Raw genomic sequence first — 22542 nt, 5'->3', positions numbered from 1 at the left:
GTTTATGTTCTTAAGGACTCTTAAAGAAGGTTCCCAGCTCAGGGCTGGGTAATAAAGGTGGGAGCTTTTCCCACATTATCCTCCTGATAATGCATCTCTACGCTGACTAGCAGACAATGGTGAGAGCCAGAACCAGAGAGCGCTGATTGCCATCCCGGCCCTGACAGTCTCAGCGGCAGGCTGGGCTCTAAGGCTCCTCTGGATGCCTGTTGGTCAAAGATAACTCATGCCTGGGGCGGGGTGGGGGGTGGTGATGGTGTCATGAGCAGGAGGTGAAGCCAAATGCCTTCAGTGACCTGAAAAACGTTATCTCCCACCAACACGCACACCTTGCAGTATCTTACGAAATTATAAAATAAAACCCAGACTTATAAGACGCTCCCCCGCCTACATTTTTTTCTCTCTCCCAATTTTATTGCTTTGCTAAGGACACAGAAAGCAAACTAATGAAATGACAGCTAAAGAGCATGTACCTCGACAGAGTCCCAGAGCAGCTGAGATAATGGGCAGATCTCAGGTGAATCAAGGAAATGCCACAGACATTGCTGCCTCTCTACTATTACATAGCTTTTTGGTCCCATAAACACGAGAGACATTCCAGAAGCTGCGGGGGAGCACAGGCTCGACCCTCCCAGGTTCTTTGGCTGGGCTGTTGATTGCATGCAAGAGTTAGATTATGTGCATGAGAAGACTGTGTGTGCAGTTTATATGGAAACTTCTCACAGGCAAAAGGAGGGAAATGTTTAAGAACCAGGGTTTTAATAATTGCCAAAATAAAACCAACATATTCTCAGGCACATCCCCTGTTCATCCCAATTGTCCCAGATATGGTTGCAATCAGCCCTTCTGTGTCAGAGACAGCAATACTCATCAGCAAGTTCCTGTGGGCCCCCATACTGTCTAAATTCTTTGTGCTCATGCAGGATCATATGACTGAGTTGGCCCTGAGCAGAATCACAGAACAGCAGGTATGAGTTCTCCCCCTCCTGCTCTCTTCCCCTACCACCATGAACATGATGCACTTGTGTTTAGATGGTCATCGACAAGATCAAAGTAGCCTAGAACAATGAGTAAACCACATGAACAGAAGCCCTGGAGAATTGCCTGAATCTGCCTGACAGGGAGATTTATAGAGCAAGAAACAAACGTTGCTGTTAGGCCATTGAAATAGTCTGTTTTATCCTAATATACTTTCTCATCACATTAATCAAAAAATAGGCTGGATCTTCATAATAAAGGTTGATTTTGGCTTAAAAAAAAAAGACACATAAACAGATTAACAGGACAAAGAGCATATTCAATTCCCTACACAGGAGGGTCCCACAAAAGGAGACTCCAAGAAGGGTCAGATGATGGAAGCCTACAGAGCTGTCTCCTGAGATACAGAAAAGAACAGGGGCTTGGGGATTGTCGTTGAGGGGGTGGAACCCCCAGTTACAGGAGGGCGAGGAGAAGAATTGTATGGTGAATAAAGGTTGTCTTGTTATGCAGATAAACAGTCTCCCAGGTAATGAAAGCTGTCTCAGAGCAGCCCTCAGCAGAGCAGGCAGTTCTGGCATGGTGTCCAAGTAGTTATCTTCCCTGGCTGAAAATTCCCTGGGAGGGGATTCACGACAATTGAGATCCGTCAATTGGATTCGCAGATAAGCAAGTCCAGAGAAAGGTCTCCCTGAATTTGCTGTTCCCCAAGCGTCCTGTGTTAAGGAGTCAGCACACTATTTCCTGAACTCCTGAAAAGCTGAATAACAACGCAAGGTCAAGTGTCAGCTGTTCTCGGAGCTGTGTGTCCTTCCTCCCTCTTGATTTAGCGGCACAGACTGTTAGAATGTAGGGCCCTCGGAGGGTTGATCATCTGGAGGGGAGAATACTGCCCCTTTTTCTTCTGGCTCTCTGAGTAACACTTGGACCTAATATTCTATGTTTTTAAAAAATTGCCTAGCCTGGGCGCGGTGGCTCAAGCCTGTAATCCCAGCACTTCGGGAGGCCGAGGCGGGTGGATCACGAGGTCAAGAGATCGAGACCATCCTGGTCAACAAGGTGAAACCCTGTATCTACTAAAAATACAAAAAATTAGCTGGGCATGGTGGCGCGTGCCTGTAATCCCAGCTACTCAGGAGGCTGAGGCAGGAGAATTGCCCGAACCCAGGAGGCGGAGGTTGTGGTGAGCCGAGATTGTGCCATTGCACTCCAGCCTGGGTAACAAGAGCGAAACTCCGTCTCAAAAAAAAAAAAAAAATTGCCTAATGGCATGGATCATGGCAAGCACAAATGGGCATTTAGTGAATATTTTTTGAATAATAGTAATGATCTAACTCCTTATTCTTTGAAATCCTATCTCGGTGATAAGAACCAAATTTTCACAAGGCTAATTGCTCATAAAGGACACTTTCCTGTTGTCCTGTGGAGAAATGGAAAACTGCTCACGGGGTCAGTTATTGTTCTGAATCAAATCATTCCTTTATCTCAGGAGCATGTGTTGAGAGGCTGCTTGTCTTGGGCAGTGCAGGGCCCCTGGGCAAGAGCACTAATGACCCTGTCCTGTCTCCGCGACAATCACTCTGGCTGGAATTCTCTGCTTCTGAGCCTCTCTTCACCCCAGCCCTCCTCTGCCTAGCTAACTTGCAGTAGGGATTGCTACGGTTTGAATGCTTGGCCCCTCTGGAACTCATGTTGAGAATGAATTGATGTGAGGTCTTTCAAAGGTTATTAGGTCATAAGGACTCCACCCTCATGAATGCATTCATGTTGTGAGGTGGGAGTGGGTTGGTTACTAGGGAAGGGCTTTGTTAGAAACCTCAGTCCTACGCAGTTGCTCACGCCTGTAACCCCAGCACTTTGGGAGGCCGAGGCAGGCGGATCACCTGAGGTCGGGAGTTCAAGACCAGCCTGATCAACATGGAGAAAACCCATCTGTACTAAAAATATAAAATTAGTTTGTGTGGTGGTAGATGCCTGTAATCCCAACTACTTGGGAGGCTGAGGCAGGAGAATTGCTTGAACCCGGGAGGTGGAGGTTGAGGTGAGCCAAGACAGTGCCATTGCACTCCAGCCTGGGCAATGGGAGCAACACTGCATCTTAAAAAGAAAGAAAGAAAGAAAAAAGAAATCTCTCTCTCTCACACGTGCCTCTGGCCTTCTGCTTGTCTGCTGTGGGATGACCCTGGCCAGACGCTGGCATCATGCTCTTGGACTTCCCAGCCTCCAGAACAAAGAGGCAAATACTTTTCTTTGTAAATTACCCGGTCTGTGGTGTTTCATGATAGCAACAGAAAACATTCTAAGGGATCCTTTGATTCCCCATCAGGAAATCCCTTTGGGCAACCCTCCCTGACCCCAGGCCTGGGTTTGCTGTTTCTCCTGTGTGCTCTCACCACGCTGTACCAACCTGACCCTAAATCTCCCCACCCTGCACTGGGTATTCCCTTATCCATCATCCCCACTAGACTCCATTTCTCTACTGTCTCTCCCATGTGTTCTGAGAGCTGCTGTCCTAGCAATCGGCCCTGTGAAGGAGCTTAATATATTTTTATTCTAAGAAGAGAAGGAAGAACACAGGTACTTAGACAGAGGTGAGAGCAGTCACAGAGGAGGAAATGGTTTGCTCTCCCTGGATGGTCTGTCCAAATTCCACAGCTCCAGTGACACTTTGTGTCTTGAAGGGTAAATCAGATTCATCAAGATGCAAACGAGACAAATCTATAAATTGAGCTAATGTCATCAGCGTCCGTGAGTCACTGGACATAGTTTCCCAGTGCCCATGAGCCACTGAACCCAGTTTCTTGTCCCAGTGACCCCAATGGCATCTGCAAAATTTAGTTAAGATTCAAAATTAAGAGATACAAATGTGTCAGGATGTCTCTAAGTTTACATTAATAATAATTCATTTCTATGGCTCCATGTTCAGAAAGACTTTTCTGCAGGAAAATTTATCATGGTGTATATCACGCCCTGCACAATGACACAAGTCACAATGAAATGTTTTCCACGGGAAGGCTCTGTTTCTAACGCTTGAAATGCTTATTCAAATAAGTCACTGAAATGGCACAGACGGCCACACCTGCCCCTTCATTGCTACGGAACCTGACATCCTCCTTCAAGTTAGTAGCAACATACCTCTAAAAAACTTAACAGAATGCGAAGCTGTAAATACTGCAGTGGAATGGAGTTCTAGCAGGAAAGTATACGTTCCTTTGAAGTCATAAAAAGGGGGACTAATTCTTCTCCTACTGGGATGTTCTGATATAGGTTTATTGTTTTCTGTTTTCACTGAAGGCAGGAAGATAGACTAAATGATAACACTGCTTCCCACCCTCTCCTCCAGCTCTGACTCTCTAAACTGAATGCTGATTTATCTCCCCAAATATCTCACAGGCCTTTACTTTATTATGGGCCAAGAACAAATGGCAATGGGTGAGACAGGCTTGGTCACACTGTGACAAGATTTACAGTGGGATTTGGGGGGAAAAGTCATTAGTTGTCATTTGTCATCCTGTGTTTGTGCCCCTCGTTTTCAAGATTGCTGTTTAAAAGTGCGTCCGACTGGGTGCTGCAGCTCCCGTGTAATCCTAGCACTTGGAGAGGCCCAGGCGGGCACGTCACTTAAGGTCAGGAGTTTGAGGCCAACGTGGTGAAACCTCATCTCTACTAAAAAATGCAAAAATCAGCCAGGCAGGGTGGCACACATCTGTAACTCCAGCTACTTGGGAGGCTGAGGCAGGAGAATTGCTTGAATCCCAGGAGGTGGAGGTTGCAGTGAGTTGAGATCGTGCCCATGAACTGCACTCCATTCTGGGTGAAAAAGCAAGATCCTGACTCAAAAATAAATAAATGGATGGATGAATGAATTAATGAATAAATAAATAAATAAAAGTGGGTCCACCATAATCAGCATTTTGGGCCAGCTTCCAGGAAAAAGGGAGGGGAAGCTGAGGGTCCGTGAGCGTTCACAGCCAGGCAGGCTTGTGTTCCAGGTCTTTCAGCCACTGGGAAATTGAAGAAGTGGCAACAGGGGACAGCAGAAGGGTTGACTGCCAGGTCTACACCTGTCCCTACCAATCTGGCAGTCCAAATAGATTTTTTTTAGTAAAGTAGCCTTTTACTCCCATTAATTTGGAAAATGATGCTTTTCTTTGCTGAAGAGGAATGTCAAGTTAATTTCAAGGATCTAAAATAAACACATATCTGACACTGGCTCGGCATTGGGAGTAAACCCACCTCCTTAGAGTGCTGGGAACGAACCTGATAAGGGAGGCTGGGGATTGGTCTGTGGATGGAAATGACCCTCACGATCTCCTGGTTTTATGTTTTTTTCCTGTATATACTTGATTTGAGGTAAGTCTTGGTTTACAGTTAAATCTTCTCACTTAGCGTCTACTTTTCTCTTTTTTTTTCAAAGTCACGAAGTTTAGTTTGATGTTATATAAAAGGGTGCTGATCCACTATGGACACATTTCAGCTATTTTTCTCAAATCCACCAAAAACATAAGGTGGTTGCTTTCAAGCTCTTCTTTCAGAGTGAGAGTCTGCACGGTTAAATGCTTCCGTCACTGGAACTTGATAGGAACTTCCTATTTTGTTTCTTTGGTACCCTAAGTTCTGCTTTATAATATCAGTAACGACAGGATTCTGTGTGCAATGATTTATGTAGCACAACAAAGTGGCTTCTTAGTATTAGCCCAAAGGAAATGTGTTTTGGGTTAATGGCAATACGGTGACTTTCAATAAAAACTCCTTTTGCCCCAGTTATTTCCATTCTATGCAGGCAAAATGGATCCTTCTCTCTTTGTGTTCAGTGATGAGCAAGCATTTCAGTGCACATACGACTTGTTTCTGTCAATCAGCGATTCACACCGAGTCATGCTCAACCATGTTACCACAATCTGGAATTTGCAAATCTGTAAGCATTTTTCCGACGATGAATTATGTCAACACAATTGCACCATCGTTGATGGATGGACTTGGAAATGCAGCTAGAACTGAAAAGGAGCGTCTCGGCACTGCTGCTGCGGGTAAGGATGGAGCTTCCTGCTGACTTGGAAATATCAAGAGCTCAGGCTAGCCAGGGTTTTTGGCTCGTTGGATACTTTTAACAAAATGGGACTTTGGAGAAATGTAATTAAGATTTATTTTACATTAAGATCACCAAATTATACTTACATAAAAGCCTCTATAATGAGTATGCTATATTTGTCATTAAAATGTCTTTATATTTTTATACAGTTTCACAATTTTTACAAGTCTTAATCCATATAGAAAACAAAAAGTCATACCAAAATTATAACTGCCAAGAGATATGTTAATGGTAATTATGAGTGAGTCATAAATATAGAAACGCACTGATTTGACAAATAAGAAACAATATTGCTTCTCATTTGGCAAAACTAGAAAGGGAGGGGTTGGGGAAGGGAGCAGCTGGACTCTGTGGGAGGCTCTGCACGCTGCCACAATTGTTTGCTGGGAGGTGATTTAACAGGACTGCAATGCCTTCATTCTAAGATGACATTAATGGTAAACAGTACCTTCAGTTTAATAGTGGGTTGATCAAAGAAAGACATTAAAAAATCCTGATTTCAGAAATGTTAAACCACACACAAAAAGTCCTTCTTAGAGTTGAGGAGATGTGTTGGATGCAAAGCCTTAAAAACATCCACATACTTTAACTCTCTAACTTCCTCTTCTAGGAATTTTTCTTTTTAGACAAAACTCAAGAACACAGGAGAAATTTGGCCATGGGAAAATTATCATCATTCCGCAAGACAAACATTTGCATAAGTCATGGCACACCCTGATGAACGGTCATCATTAAACATGGCATTAGAGAAATGCAAAGATGTTTGTGACACACTGTGAAGGATGAATAGAAAATTGGTAAAAAAAAAAAAAAAAGCCCATCAGCATAAACTCGTCTCTGTGAAAACTGCGGTGTGTTTACATATACACGTAAAATGTATCCAGAAAGCTCTACAGCAATGAGTCAAAAATGCCACGTCCAGTCACGTGAGATTATGTTTTTCTACATTTTTGTTTTTTTTTTTTCAGTATAATTTACTGATGTTGTCTAATGAGTATGTATTTCTGTTGTAATAATAAAAATTCTTTCATTTTTCACTAATGCTGAGGGTTGTTATTGGTCAGGGGTTTGGCGATGCCGATGCTGGAGTGGATACGTTTGGAATGCAAGCAGGAGCTGCAGGAAGACAACGGTTGTGGGAATGCTAGATCTGCAGTGTACTTTTTGTCCCCATATGATGTCACTTGAAACCATTCATGAGCATTAAAAAAGAATCCACGATGCATCTCTCTACATTATTCCATTAAAATAAAACATTAGGAAACAGCTAATGAAATCTTACCTAAAATGAGATGGACTTTGCCCATTTATATGTTCTCTCCCTAAATAATTCATAAGCGTGCAGCAAATCTTGCAGATGCTGTATTAAGCAGGCCATTTTTTTTTTTTTTTTTTTTAAGACAGAGTTTCACACTGTCACCCAGGCTAGAATGCAGTGGTGCAATGTCAGCTCACTGCAACCTCCACCTCCTGGGTTCAAGCAAGTGAGTCTCCTGCCTCAGCTTTGCAAGTAGCTGGGACTACAGGCGCCCGCCACTATGCCAGGCTAATTTTTGTACTTTTAGTCGAGACGAGGTTTCACTATATTAGCCAGGCTGGTCTCGAACTCCTGACCTTGTGATACACCCATCTTCGCCTCCCAAAGTGCTGGGATTTCAGGTGTGAGCCACTGCGCCGGACCAGGAGGCCACATTTTTAAACACTGTGGTTACGTGGTGGAGAATACCCTTCAATACTGCAAGCATTTTGGACAGAAAATGTCTGAGACAATCAGAGCATTACGTGTTGTTTAATGTGCCAGGTTAGAATGGCCATATGGCTCCCCGTAGGATCTTCAAGAATAAATCACCACATGGCACACAAGAACGTAGTGCGCTGACACTAATACACAAAGTGGGAAGGACCCAGTCTTTCTGGGGTAGACACCTTTCTCAGGGTGTCTACAAGTAGCTCTCATACTGGCGGCACCTCTCAGCTCAAAGGAGAGTGGTATGCTTGCTGGATGTTTTTAGACTGCCAGCATGTTCAATGGAATCACATAAGGCTGTCACTATAAAAATGAAAGCAGTCCCCAACCTTGGTGTGATGTTTTGCAATAAACAACAATCCATGGAATAAGAATTGAAAACCCTATTTGGGGTCATGTGCTAAAATCCCAGTGCTCTTTCAGAGTCTGGTCGCTGTTGGATGACAACCCCTTCAGCGCCAGCCTGAAGAAGCCTGCAGGTCCACTGGCAGTCTGCCTCTGTTCGCTCCCAAGATCCTCACCGTTCCTCAGATCAATAGCACTAGGATGTATCTATATAAATCTGAGTAGCAGATCCATCCTCATAAAGTTTACCCTGTCTTGCTTTTCAGCTGAGAAGCAGAATTGGAAAATATTTCAGGTTGAATTTGAAACAGGAAGATTAAATTCTGTCTCAGGTGTATCATGAATAAACGGGCTAAGCCGGGCACAGTGACCTTTCCCGTACCTGTGCTAGGATGGAAAAAATCACAGGTGGAGGCTCTGGACAGCCCGTGCATCTGCTGGGTCAGCAATTTGGCATTTTTTTTTTTTTTTTTTTGAGTGCCTGCTGCCCTTGAAGGAGGGGATGGGGAAGGCTTGCATAAGCTGTGGCGGGGGCCTGGGCAGGTGGGTGGCAGGGAATCTGAGAGTGAGAATGAGCATGAGTGAGAGTATGAGGGTGTCCAGCTGGTAGCACTTGTCCCAGAGCTGGTGGCCTGCAGGGTCCTCCTCCAGTGTGTCTTGGGAGTAGTAGCTGCTGCGAATGCCACACTGAGCTTTGCTCATACCCACTGGGTCCAGCTGTTTTTCGGTCATTTCCCGGCCTGGGGGAGGCACATTCAACCCCCCAGCTATGGACAGTGGCCCTGGCCTTTCAGTAAGGCTGGAGGCCTTCCAACCAACTGTAAAAGGGGGCTGATGGCTTGAGCTTTCCAGGCTGCACAGCAAGCTTATGGCCACATAAGGCTCTGCTCCTGGCTGATGCTCTGAGGAGCCTGGGTCCAAGCTGGCCACACGCAGCTGCGAGACGGGAAGGGAGAGCTATTTCCTCCACTCTGGTGCTCATCGTGGGCCATGCGTTGGTTACAAGGAAGCAGATGAGCTTGGAGGATGGGGAGGCTACAGGGAGGAGAACTGAGGTCACTGCGAGGGACAGGGAAATGCACCATGGAAAATGCATCATCGATGCTCACGACAACGGCATGCCAAGGGGCCTGATGGCAGCAGCCTCAGGTACGGGCAGAACGTTTAATCCTCAGAATGATGGGATTCCTTAAAACCAAGCCAAGCAGTTCATCACCTACCCATAAAAATAATAGAAGGGGCCACTCGATGGTTTGGGAACTGGGGGAGAAGGCTTGAACTTGCGAGCTCACGTGGCCACGCTGGCCATGGTGGGCTGGCAGGGTGGGCCAGGAAAGCCTGGGAACCGGGGGTGTTGGCATGAGAGGACGCTCACAGAGGCATGGCTGCCCTGGGTGCCAGGACAGCTGAGCAGGTCCCAGGGCGCCTTCTGTTCACAGCTTCCCGCAGGAATCCTGCAGGGAAGGAAGCCACACTGCCATTCCTGAGAACAGGGACAATGCCAGACAAATGAGAGGTTCCATCTCCCCAGCGCTGAGGAAGTTAATTCAAAAACGCAATTTTTAATTAAAAGGAAACTTCCTGAGAGGACAGGGAAGCATCTCCAGCTGGAAGTCAGGCAGGGTCGGCCTCACCCACCTGCTGTTCCTTTCTCTGTCCTGATTTCTGAGGAGGAGACCGTGGAAAGGGAAGCGAAGAGACATGGGTGGGAGAGAAAGACTGAAATCCCAGGAAGGCATAGGTGCCCGAGAGAAGCAGCCAGGCAGAGCGGTGGCAAGTGAAACTTGTAGGCAGCACTGGGTCCTGGGGGGGATGGGGACGGTCCGTGAGGGCAGGGTACCGGTGTCGTTTTAATTCGGACTTCTCTCTTTCTTTGCTGCAAATGGTTCTCTGGGGCACAAACTGTCAACCAGGTGAAAACTTGACACTGTGTTTTTAATCTCCATGCACGATTTTGCAAAAGAGGTTCTTTCCAGCATTTTCTCCCCAGATGCCAGAGCCGTGCACCCTTCGCTGCAAGGCTGGAAGGTGCTCAGCGCTGTCTGTCAGCGGCTCTGTCTGTCTGGCTCAGCGGCCAGCCTCCGTGTTCTCGGCTGCTCTGTGTCAGGTCGTTGTGTTTATTCCCAGATTCTGTTCAGATGCACCCGAGGCCCCGGGCAAGGGTTTCCGCGGAGACAGTCCTTGGCCGCCAGCCACGGCTTCCGCACCGTGTCCCAAATGCAAAGTGTCACTCTCAAATGCTCTCCCATCTCCTATTTGAAGCAAATAACGGAGTGCTAAAATCTTATTTAGACGACTTGTGGTAGAATTACGTATTCACTTCTAGCCCTTTGGCTGAAACTGTTTTGAAAAATAGAAAATGGCAGGTCATTCAGGTGTTACCCTTCAATGGCATGTGTTCTTCTTGATGCCTCACAGCGACTGCACACTGAGAGAAGACGATTTTTTTTAATTGAGTAAGGTCATCTTTTCCTGATGATGCCCCAAAGTACAAAAGGCTTGAGAGACACATGCTGCTCCTCTAGCAGAGGGTGGTCCCCACAGGCAGGACGGCCTCAAGACAGCACGGGGAGGGTCTGGGGTCCTCAGACTCCGTTACTGTGGGCTGTAAATTAACAGGGCTTCCGTTTCAAATGCAAATTCTCTTATCAGTCACAGGAAATTAAATGTCTTTTAAAAGGGAGCTAGGCATGGGAGGAAGTCACTTTCTTCCACCCACACGTTGCTGGCAGCTGCTCAGAGGAAAGGATGGCGCGTGCCGTTGTGTGGAGCATCACCTGGCTCTTACCCACGACTTCACCGTGGAGTCAGCAGGACTCCAGAGCTGTGTGGCCCGACTGTGTGGCAGGCTGCTCCCAAAGAGACTTGGGGAGAACACGGCTCACTCAACAGAATAATGCCAGAGAGGGACAGTGAGAAAGTGGCGATCACATAATTGAGACCTACTCAGATCCAGTGAAATCTTACCCAGTCCTTGAGAAACCATTCATGTAGAGAGGCCTCCCATTTTCTGTCTTAAACTCATTTTATATACATGGGAATTGAGACTCCAAGATTACGAAGATATTCAAGATCACATGGCCAGTAGGTGATTTAGCTTAGAGTCAAATCTAGATTTGAACAACTCCATAATCATCACCATAAGCAATAATGACACCACCTACATTAACTGAGCAATCACTAAGTAGTAAGTACTGTGCTGAACCCTTTACGCGAGTCAACTTAGTTGATCCTCAGACAATCCTACGGCAGAGTGATTGTTCTAGCCACAGATGGGGAAGCGCAAAGGCTTGGAGGTGTTCAAACTCTTCTCTCATGCCTCTCTTTTAACGCTCAGGAGATGCTGCCCCCCACCACCTGGATTTCAGCCACAGCCACTTTCTGCCTTGGTGGCTGCAATCATCCCACGTCTCCTAGAGCCTGCCCGGCCCCTCCTGACCTTCGTCCTGGACAGCAGCCAGAGCAGGACGTCAGATGTTGTCACTTCTGCTCTCACTCCCCACCACTGCCCGTTTCACTGGGATTAAGGGCCAAGTGTCCTCATCAGGCCTCCCCCCACCGTCCCTCTCCCCGCAGGGTCTCCTGGAGCTGCACTGCTCTCAGGAGGTACCAGAACATGCCATGGGTTCATTCAGCGTCCCTCCACTGGGAATGTCCTGGGATCCTGCAGGTGCCTACCCAGCTGGTTCCCTCTGGGTCTTGTCCTTGCTCAAATCACACCTTGATGAAATTTACTCTGAAGTTCAACCCGCCCTTCCCATCCTCCCACCTCAGGCGCAGCAGATCCCCCTTTACTGGACTCTCCCACTTCGCTTCCACGGTGACTGTGGAAATGCTCTGACACAGAGGTCAGCGAACCACTTTCTAACCACGTTTTGCTGGGACACAGCCACATCCTTTGTTTTGTCTATTGTCTGTGGCCACTTTCACACTATGACCAATGGCCCTCAGAGCTAACATACGCACTGCCTGGCCCTTTACGGAGAAGCGTGGCCATCCCTCCTCTAACATACTGGGAAGCCTGCTGGTGGATGGGGCGTGTTATTCTTGGTCTGTTTCCCCTCAGGAGAGCACACACACTGGGGGGGCATCAGCTTTGTTTCTTCTGAGCCCTGACATCTCCCAATGCCTCGAACAGGACCTGGCTCAAAGATGGCACCAGTGCATATTTGTTGAATAAATGTGTGAATGAGGCACGTATTTGCGAAACAACTCACCCAAAGTCACCCTAGTGATGGGCCCATCTGCTCTCAGCATCTAAATTCAAACCTAGGCAGAACAACAGAGTAATGGCAACAGGGACCCATTCTCACCAGCGACCCCCGGCCAGCCCCATTGACTCCCACCTGCTGCCTCCTCGTAGGAGATAGTTTCCTATATTTGCTCATCAAAACCAGGCAGGGAAAAAGGAAAGCTGTCTGTTAGCTTTTCATCTTATTAATATGGGCAAGAAAGAATGGCTCATGGCTCTGACCATAAGATAAAGAGCTTCTAAGCAAGGCTTGTATCATCTGTGCTGGGGAATGGCGTCACACCCAACCCAACCTCCTGCCTTGCCTTTTTTTTTTTTTTTTTTTTTGAGATGGAGTCTTGCTCTGTTGCCAGGCTGGAGTGCAGTGGTCTGATCTCGGCTTACTGCAACTTCCACCTCCCAGGTTCAAGTAGTTCTCCTGCCTCAGCCTCCTGAGTAGCTGGGGAGGACGTTCACCAAGATGGACAAATAGGAACAGTTCCGGAGAGCAGTTCCCAGGGAGAGAGACTCCACATTCCCAAACGAGGTACCAGATTCATTTCAATGGGACTGGTCAGACAGTGGGAATAGCCCACAAAGGGCAAATCGAAGCAGGGCGGGGCACTGCTCCACCCAGGAAGTGCAACTGGCCCAGAGGATCGGGGACCATACCCCCTTGGCACTCCGGTCCAGATAGTGCATTTCTGCCATGGCCTCTGCAACCCACAGCACAGGAGAATGCCAACGGGCCGAAGAGCAAGAAGTATCAGCACAGATGTGAACGGCAGCTCCAGCCTGCCTGGCACCGTCAGCTGTCGGCACAGACCTGGGAAGAAGTTTTGATTAATGCCATGAATGCTTGTGGAACGGAACTACCCGTCTTCCAGAAAGAGGGAGAGCTGAAAGCAGGGACACAGGTGATAGGCTTGGCAGGTCCCACCCCAACAAAGTCCAGCAAACCAAAGCCCTCTCACTGGAGTTTTGCACCCAGCACATCAGTTTGAACTTGACCCAGGATGATTGGGCTTGGTGGGAAGAAGGACGCCAGCCGTTGGGAAGGCGGGTCTAACATCACCTGGGTAAATAGAACCCAGAGGAAGACTACCTGGCAGCCAGGCTGAGCCCGAGGCAGTCCAGCAGCACCTCTGTAGGCAGACAAGTGACAGACTACCTCATCAAGCAGCTTCCTGATAACTGCATAACCAAACGGAATGCCTCATACAGGAGAAATAGCTTCAACTTCAACAGAAAGGACAGCCACTCAGAGATCCCATCCGAAATCACCAATGTCGAAGATCAAAGGTAGATAAATTCACGAAGATGGGAAGAAACCAGCACAAAAAGGATGAAATTATCAAAGACCAGAATGCCTCTCCACCAAAGGATCACAACTCCTCACCAGCAAGGGAGCAAAACAGGATAGAGAATGAGTGACGAATTGACAGAAGAAGGCTTCAGAAGGTGGGTAATAGCAGACTTCTCTGAGTTAAAGGAACATGTTCTAACCCAAAGCAAAGAAACTGAAGACCTTGAAAAAAGGTTAGACGAAATGCTAACTAGAATAACGAGCTTCAAGAGGAACATAAACGACTAGATGGAGCTGAAAAACAGCAAGAGAACTTCATGAGGCATACAGACGTTTCTATAGCTGAATCAATCAAACAGAAGAAAGGATATCAGAGATTGAAGATCAACTCAATGAAATGAAATGAGAAGGCAAGATTAGAGAAAAAAGAGTGAAAAGAAATGAACAAAACCTGCAAGAAATATGGGATTATGTGAAAAGATCTAATCTATGCTTGATAGGTGTACCTGAATGTGACGGGGAGAATGAATCCAGGATATTATTCAGGAGAACTTCCCCAACCTAGCAAGGCAGGCCAACATCCAAATCCAGCCTCCTGAGTAGCTGGAATTACAGGAGCATGCCACTAGGCCTGGCTAATTTTTGTATTTTTAGTAGAGACAGAGTTTCGCCATGTTGGTCAGCCTGGTCTCCAGCTCCTGACCTAGGGATCCACCCGCCTCAGCCTCCCAAAGTGCTGGGATTACAGGCGTGAGCCACCACACTGGGCCATCCTTGCCTTTTTGAAGACTCCAGCAGCTGCTGAACACACAGGAGAGAGGTCAGGATGCAGGATTTGCATTGAAAGCCATGTCTATGGCTGGGCTCGGTGGCTGACACCTGTAATCCCAGCACTTTGGGAGGCTGAGGAGGGTGCATCATCTGAGATCAGGAGTTTGCGACCAGCTGGCCAATAGTGAAACCCTGTCTTTACTAAAAACACAAAAAAATTAGCAGGCCATGATGGCACACGCCTGTAATCCCAGCTCCTCGGGAGGCTGAGGCAGGAGAATTATTTGAACCCAGGAGGTGGAGGTTGCAGTGAGCCGAAATCACGCCATTACACTCCAGCCTGGGCGATAAGAGCAAAACTCTGTCAAGAAATGAAAAGAAGGAAAAGGAAAGAGAAAAGCAAAGCAAGCCACTTCTTATTAGGGAAGCAGCTAAAGCTTTGGGATGAGGTACCAGAAAGAGAAGAAAGGAAGACAGAGGAAAGAACTCTGGAGGGAGACGGGGTCACGGAAGGAGTAGGGGGTGTGGCTGTGCCCGCTCACGCTCACCCCTCGTTCAAGCTTCAGACCCGGGCCATGAGCAACGAGCTCTCATGTGGGCCCAGAGTTTCTGATGGCCTGACAAAGTCACCTAATGCCTCTAAGACCATGCACTGTTGATTTCATCTCTGAATTAAAGTATATAATGTACCTTCTCCCATAACGCTGAGAATGGGATTTGTGTCTTAAGAAAGAGAAAACTCGCGGGGCTGGGGGTCACATCTATTGTTTCCCGTAATCGTCATAGCAGTCGTCAACACACACATTTTTACAGACAAGGAAGCTCAGGTTAAATAACTTCCACAACACGTTGCAGATTTGGGCTGCCAATTAGTCATCCCTCGCTCCCCCTGTGTTTTAACCTCTAGACCCAGTAAAGCAAATTAGATGAAAATACCAGCTTTTGTAAATCAACAGTGTCTAATAATTACCCAAGGACAGGGCCCTAGGCAAAGCTGAGCTGGGGGAATGCAGGCAGACCTCCTACTTTCCACTCCAAGCCGAGATGCAGCCTCAGTGGTCCACCCAGGGTGTCAGTAATGCTGGGGGCTGCAGACTGGCTTCCCGTGTTCCCCAGGCCTGGCTGACTCCACGGGGCCTGGCAGTGTCGCAGTGCCGGGCTCTCAAGCTGCCAGCTGAGCGGCTGTTGTGTTTACAGTTACTTATTCTCACTGAGACTTCTGATAACGCCATCTGGAAAAGTATTCCTGTATATCAATAAAAATATTTAAATAACCAAGTGACAGAATGGAGAGACTTGCTTTGGAAGTATTAATACGTTATGAGCTAGACAAATAATGTGTTTGAAGTGGTCTCTGCCAATCTGTTGAATCCACGTAGAGAGGAAAAGCAGGTGAGTCAAGCCAAACATCTTCACTTGGCGCTGGGACCGCCTTACGCGGAGCATCGCTGACAATTTTTATGGTGGTGGTTGGGGGGACCCAGCGTTTTTAGAGAAGAAAGATCAATCTTCACTCCAAAGAGTGAATTTGTCTATATTCATGTATCTGCCTCAACATGGTTTGATTTTTCTTTTTAATTCCAGTGTTGGTTCTTTGCTTTTTCGAATCAAAACATTCTGCATTATTTCTGGAATTAGACACAGCAAAGTGAGAACAGTAGCTTCTTTTAGTAAATAAACATGATCATCTTCCATCAGCAGGTGTCGCTGTTCATTTAGCACAAACCATTCCCGAAAGCCAAGGCAATTACCTCGGCTAAAATAACAAGCATGTTTTCTGGAAATAAAATAACCAATAAGTACTGGGAAAAAGATTATTTTCTTTCACAGGTGTCTCCAAATCAAAGCTGAAGTGTGAACAACAATTCACTCCTTCGATGGCCTCCCACATAGTATTTGCTTCTAGAACTTTAGCACCAATGTAAGAATTCCTTCTAAACCATGTTTGTGCCTCAGATCTAACTGCCTGCCCCTATCAACACTTTGCAGTTGACTTTGCTTATAAAAGTCCATTGACATTTTCACATGCAGGCAGTGGACTTTTCTAGTGTTCCAGCCTAAATCGGGAAACAATGTCTGGTGTTGCCTACACAGAAACAATCAAATATCACAGAAAATTAGAAGTGAGGCGGTAAAGCGAGTCTCTGAAGATACGTTCAATGTAAACACATCGTTTACATGAAGGACATGGAATTATAAGTCCACACAGTGACACACAAATATGTAAGATCGTTACTATTCACTAAATGGATATCCAGGTAATGAAAGTCGTGAATATCCTTTCCTGAGCTAACGTGCTACACAGAGAGTTTGATGCTTCACACGTGTTCTCTCACCTGGTCCCCCTCTTAGGTGACCATTTTACAATGAGGAGATGGATGTTTACAGAGGACAGTGAGGTCCCCAGGCCACAGTGGTACAGAGTGACCAACTAGCACTCAACCAGATGATTTTGACCCCAGAACCTGAGGTCCCAACCACAACACAGAGGGCCTATCCTCTGTTTTTTTGTTTTTGTTTTTGTTTTTTGTTTTTTGTTTTTTGAGAAGGAGTCTAGTTTTGTTGCCCAGGCTGGAGTGCAGTGGCATGATCTTGGCTCACTGCAAGCTCCGCCTCCAAGGTTCAAGTGATTCCCCTGCCTCTGCCTCCTGAATAGCTGGGATTACAGGCAGGTGCCACCACTCCCGGCTAATTTTTGTATGATTTTAGTAGAGATGGGGTTTCACCATGTTGATGAGGCTGGTCTCAAACTCCCGACCTCAAGTGAGCCACCTGCCTCTGCCTCCCAAAGTGCTGGGGTTACAGGTATGAGCCACTGCACCTGGCCTCCTCTGACTTTGGTAAGGAAACTAATTAGATTCTGTTTGTGTTGAATAATTCTAGCCAGGCCTGAGTTCCAATTCTGGCCCTCCCCTCTCTGAGTAATAGTGGCTCTGAGCAGTTCATTTACCATCTCTGGATTTCCATTTATTCCACTGTGAAATGGGGAAATTGGAACCTACTTGTGAGATTGCTGTAGAGACTCAAATACTGTGTTTAAGAAAGTTCCTAACACTGTGCCTGGCATATGAAAAGCATTTGTTTAAGAATTTGATAAAGCAAAAAACCTGATTTTTGAAATACATTAAGAGAAATGAATATGCAATAAAGCATTTTTCTCCGAAACGTGTCATGAGAGGTCAGGAGTTACTCTTAAGCAGTTTTCAAAGGCGCAGGGGCTGGATTGGCCTCAGCTGATATGGATACAATGACTATATACAAATGAACAGAGATGCCAACTGTTGGTGCCAGGCATGGCTCATGGACTTTTGGCACAATTAACAGTTTTCTTATTTTATTTATCATTTCTGTCAACCAAGCGGGAGTGCAGTGGCGCAATAACATCTCACTGCAGCCTCCACTTTCTGGGCTTGGTAATCCTCCCACTTCAGCCTCCTGAGTAGCTGGGACCACAGGCATGCGCCACCATGCCTGGCTAATTTTTGTATTATTTGTAGATACAGGGTCTCCCTATGTTACCCAGGCTGGTCTCAAACTCCTGGGCTCAAGTGGATCTCCCACATCAGCCCCAGTTTTATTTACTTTTTAAAAATTAAGATCCTGATTTTACAAATGAAGAAACTAAAGCTTGAAGACGAAGTTACATGTCCAGGCTAATACAGCTAAAGAAGGAATGTGCCGGCTGCTGGCTCCTGTTTCTTACATTTGCCATACTAAATCACGTGCTATGAGATTTGTGACTTTCCTCGACTCCACAGAAGTTGCTTCTCTGAAATTTCTATTTCTCGCTAACCCTAATTTTGGGCCTGAACCACTGGAACAGACGGCAAAAAAGGATAGCAAGTGGGGAAGAAATAAAGTAAAGCAGAGAAAGGAAGGATCCTCCCGGTCCTTATGCCTTTGCGCGAAGATGTAAGAAAATCATGTGAAATTCACCTGGGTGAGCCTTTACCCTCCAGGCACTTGAGGGTTCCCATGCCCCACACCAGGAGAGTCGAGGCACTCCTCATCTCCATGTTGAGTGAGGGTACTTAAGTATGAATGGAAACGTGCTGAATTCTCAACATACGTGGAAATTCTCCGGTGACTTTGAAGGGCAAAAATCAATTTTCTAGACACTTAATGAGTAGATGTGGAATTTCCATCTGAAAGTTTTAGAAAAGTGGTTAGTAGCAAGTTGGGTATGTGGCAGTTATGCCTGGAGTTTACTTTCTGGATCATCACCAATGCCCTGAGCCCATGCGGAAATTGCATTTGAGCTTCACTAAAAATTAAGCAGGACCAGCATGAGGGTGGTTAGAGAGTATGTTGTAACTTCTGCAGATGACGTTCCTTTCCCCATGTCCACAGTACCATTAATGGAGGAACGGAGGAGGCTCCTGGGATCATAGGAAGAGTTTGTTCAGATAGAGACATTTACCTCTTGAAACGTTTCCAACCCTGGTTGCTGTGTGTTATTCTAAAGAGACCACATTAGATATTTAGGGAAAAATTAAGGATTGTATAAAGTTAATTTAAGAAGAACCTTTGTGCAGGGTCCACACAGAAGAAATCACATATAGAGTTTTAAAATTATTTAAAAAGGGTTAAAAATATGAAATAAGTTCTTGAAATTCTGGATTCAGTATAGTCAGAGATTTAGCATCAGTGGTGTTGAAGAAATTCTTGTTACATTCTTAGGCAAAAGAGTGACTATGATAATGGAAAAAGGTTAGAATTTAGTCAATTTCAGAAGTAAAGAATGTTGATGCAAAAGAACAACTTAAGTTCTCTGGATTTCTAGCTAGCATTTCTGTTTAACGAGTTATCATTACAGAAACATAATCTAGTAAAGAAAAATACTTCTCAGGTTTTACCCCAAGAAATCATTTGAGGTAACTGGTGCGGGACCCACATAAAACATATTAGCCAAGGATTCCACTGAGTTCTCCAGTTGAAAGCAAAACAGTAACAACCCAAAATAACTGACTAAGGAAACACACATAAATTTTTTTTTTTTTTTTTTTTTTTTTTTTGAGATAGTGTTTCACTCTGTTGCCCAGGCTAGAGTGCAGTGACATGATCTCAGCTCACTGAAACCTCCGCCTCCTGGGTACAAGCAGTTCTCCAGCCTCAGCCTCCCAAGCAGCTGGGACTACAGGTGCCCACCACCATGCCCAGCTAATTTTTGTATTTTTAGTAGAGATGGGGTTTTATCACGTTGGTCAGGCTGGTGTCGAACTCCTGACTTCCAGTGATCCACCCACCTTGGCCTTCCAAAGTGCCAGGATTACAGATGTGAGTCACCGTGCCCGGCCAAAAAACACAAATAAAATCTTAAAAAAAAAATAACTTTACACCTATCTCCTCTCTTTTTTGACTAATGCCTATATTCTCATAGCTGCTCTGTTTATACTTCATTTTACTGTTTCTTTATTATTCCCCCCTCTCTGCTGAAAGGATTATGAAAAAGAAAGAAATTTTGAAAGATAAAGAAGGAGGAAAGAAGGGAGGGAGAGAGGGAGGGAGGAGGAAAGGAAGAAGGAAGGAAGAAAGAGGAAACATGCCCCAGAGAAAAATGACAGATTTTCAAAGCTACCTCTTCTTTTAGGCTGGCCATTTCCCAATGAGAAATCACGCCCTGGCCTTGCATTCTAGACTTCAATAAATAAATAGGGGCGATGCCAATGATCGAGATGCCAACGGCAGCCCTTTTCTGGAGCTGACATCGACCGCCACATCACTCACAGCATGTGGACCAAAATATGAAGCAAGCTGGGCATGCGTTCAGACATTTTCTTTGTGGCTTTTAGAAAGCATTTATACTTCCTATAAATCCATTTACATGGCAGAATCGTATTAAGGGAGAAATGCACGCACTGCGGGAAGGCCTTGAAACGTCTGGAGCCGCAGCGCTCTTAGGGCGGACTTGACGACTGCGTTGGGTGTGAGAGATCAGCGTCTTTAACGTACGCCAGCCTGGCGTGGGTGTGGCTGGATGTCCTCGTCTGAGAAGATGCGGCCCCCAAATGAACAGCGAGGCACTCACGTTAATTTTTCTCAACTAGTATCTGAAGGGTTATCATGCTCTCTGCTTTTTTTTTTTTTTTTTTTAATGATTTCCCACATTCCTTGTGAATACACTCTCTGCTTTTTTCTTTTTTTTTTTGAGACAGAGTTTTGCTCTTGTTGCCCAGGCTGGAGTGCAATGGCGCGATCTCGGCTCACTGCAACCTCTGCCTCCTGGGTTCAGGCGATTCTCCTGCCTCAGCCTCCTTAGTACCTGGGATTACAGGCACATGCCACCATGCCCAGCTAATTTTTGTATTTTTAGTAGAGATGGGGTTTCACCATGTTGGCCACGATGGTCTCGATCTCTTGACTTCGTGATCCACCCGCCTCGGCCTCCCAAAGTGCTGGGATTACAGGCGTGAGCCACCGCGCCCAGCCCACTGTCTGCTTTCTAATGTGTACCAAGGTGTCTACATGCAAATGGATAGCAGTTGAGACATGGTGTGTAACTTGCAGCTGACGTGTAAATAATCCGGAGGTGAGTACCGCAATGCAGTTACACACTGTAAGCACCTGAATTTTATGGGGGAACCTTCTGCCCTTACCCATGCATGAAGAACACGTATTTGAATAGGGGATAGGCAGTGTTTGTCAAGTTCTGGAGTGTGGATGACAAAGTACATCTTAAAACTCCTTGATTTGGGGCCAATGACAAGGAAAACATTTACAGATCTAGATGACTTGTCAATCCCAAGCTGGAATTCATAAAATGTGCTGGTCTGTTGAAAGCTGCCTCTTTCTGGAAGCCTCCTCTGCCCACTGTGGCTACAGCAGGGCCTCCCCGCGCCTCATCGCCCCACCAGGCCCTTCCACTGCTCTTGCTCCTTCGCTCACAGGCTACATCCAAGCACGGTCATCTTTCTCCACCATTTGTCTAGAAGAGGGAGGAGACTCTGCCTGGGTCTCATTATTGGGTATGAATTGACTAGAAAAGTGCCCAGTTTACCGGCAGTGCTGAATACGTAACAGTTAAATGAATGAATATGATCTTTATCATCAGGTTTCTGGTGACTTTCTAAAGTCTACAGATAAGATAAGCACTGGCCAGCAAAGGTCAATGAGAAAGCACGAGGCTGGTATTGAGACTGGGGTACAGCATGTAGTGTTGAAGATAAACTGAGGCACATCAATATTAAACAGCGGATTTCAGCCCAGCTGTGGTGGTTCATGCCCTATTAGTTGTGTTCCTCTAGAGAACTCTGACTAATACAGTTACTTATTTATTTTTTTGAGGCAGGGTTTCACTCTGATCTCCCAGGCAGGAGTGCAGCGGTATGATCACAGCTCACTGCAGCCTCAACCTCTCTGGCTCCAGCAATCCTCCCACCTCGGCCTCACTGGTAGCTGGGACTACTGATGTGCACCACAAAGTTCAGCTAGTTTTTTGTGTTTTTAGAAGAGACAGGGTTCTGCCATGTTGGTCAGGCTGGTCTTGAACTCTTGGACTCAAGCCTTGGCCTCCCAAAATGCTGGGATATTACATGTTATTATTGGGCCATATCCTAGTGCTTTATGCGAACTGTCTTTTTTAATCCTCATAGTAACCCTAACTGGTAGGTACTATTATCATCCACATTTTTCAGAGGAGGAAACTGAGACACATAAAAGTTGAATAACTTACTCAAGGCTTCCAGCTTATAGAAGACACAGCTGGGATTAGAACTCAGGAAGAACTGACCCGAGGATTTTCTATTTCCTTCCAGTTGCTGAACAGTCACTAAACCTACGAGGCAATTTCATAAGTCTGTATCTTGTCTGGTTTGCTAGTAATTAGCAATTATTACGTGAAATTTGACATGTGAAAGTAATTTGACACAGTTGCAAGATACTTTGTGACATGGATGCAAAATATGTATTTCTTGAGGATAAGTTGTTCCACTGCCACTCTGTTCTACAGTTAGGCCTTTGCTGAGATTGGAAGTATTCAAATAGGTAAGTCTTTCATAATAATCTCACGTATCCAGTGTCGTGGACAGGCACACGGCCAGGCTTTCGATGAATGCCACGTTTCACTTGCGGTC

The 22542-nt window shown here is 46.0% G+C and overlaps 1 protein-coding gene and 1 long non-coding RNA gene across 5 annotated transcripts in view; one reads left to right on the top strand and one right to left on the bottom strand.

Annotated features, from left to right (window-relative positions):
- Nucleotides 1–22542, bottom strand: part of PRKN (parkin RBR E3 ubiquitin protein ligase) — a 1400491-nt gene that overhangs the window by 54969 nt on the left and 1322980 nt on the right. The gene's annotated exons all lie outside the window — the stretch shown is intronic.
- On the top strand, nucleotides 5780–7033 carry LOC141584119 (uncharacterized). The gene is made up of 2 exons (XR_012517069.1): nucleotides 5780–6008; nucleotides 6681–7033. It is a non-coding gene; the product is annotated as an uncharacterized LOC141584119 (long non-coding RNA).

Source organism: Saimiri boliviensis, chromosome 4, assembly GCF_048565385.1.
Source record: "Saimiri boliviensis isolate mSaiBol1 chromosome 4, mSaiBol1.pri, whole genome shotgun sequence".
Taxonomy (NCBI): Eukaryota; Metazoa; Chordata; class Mammalia; order Primates; family Cebidae; genus Saimiri; species Saimiri boliviensis.
This window is presented reverse-complemented; position numbering and strand designations above follow the sequence as displayed.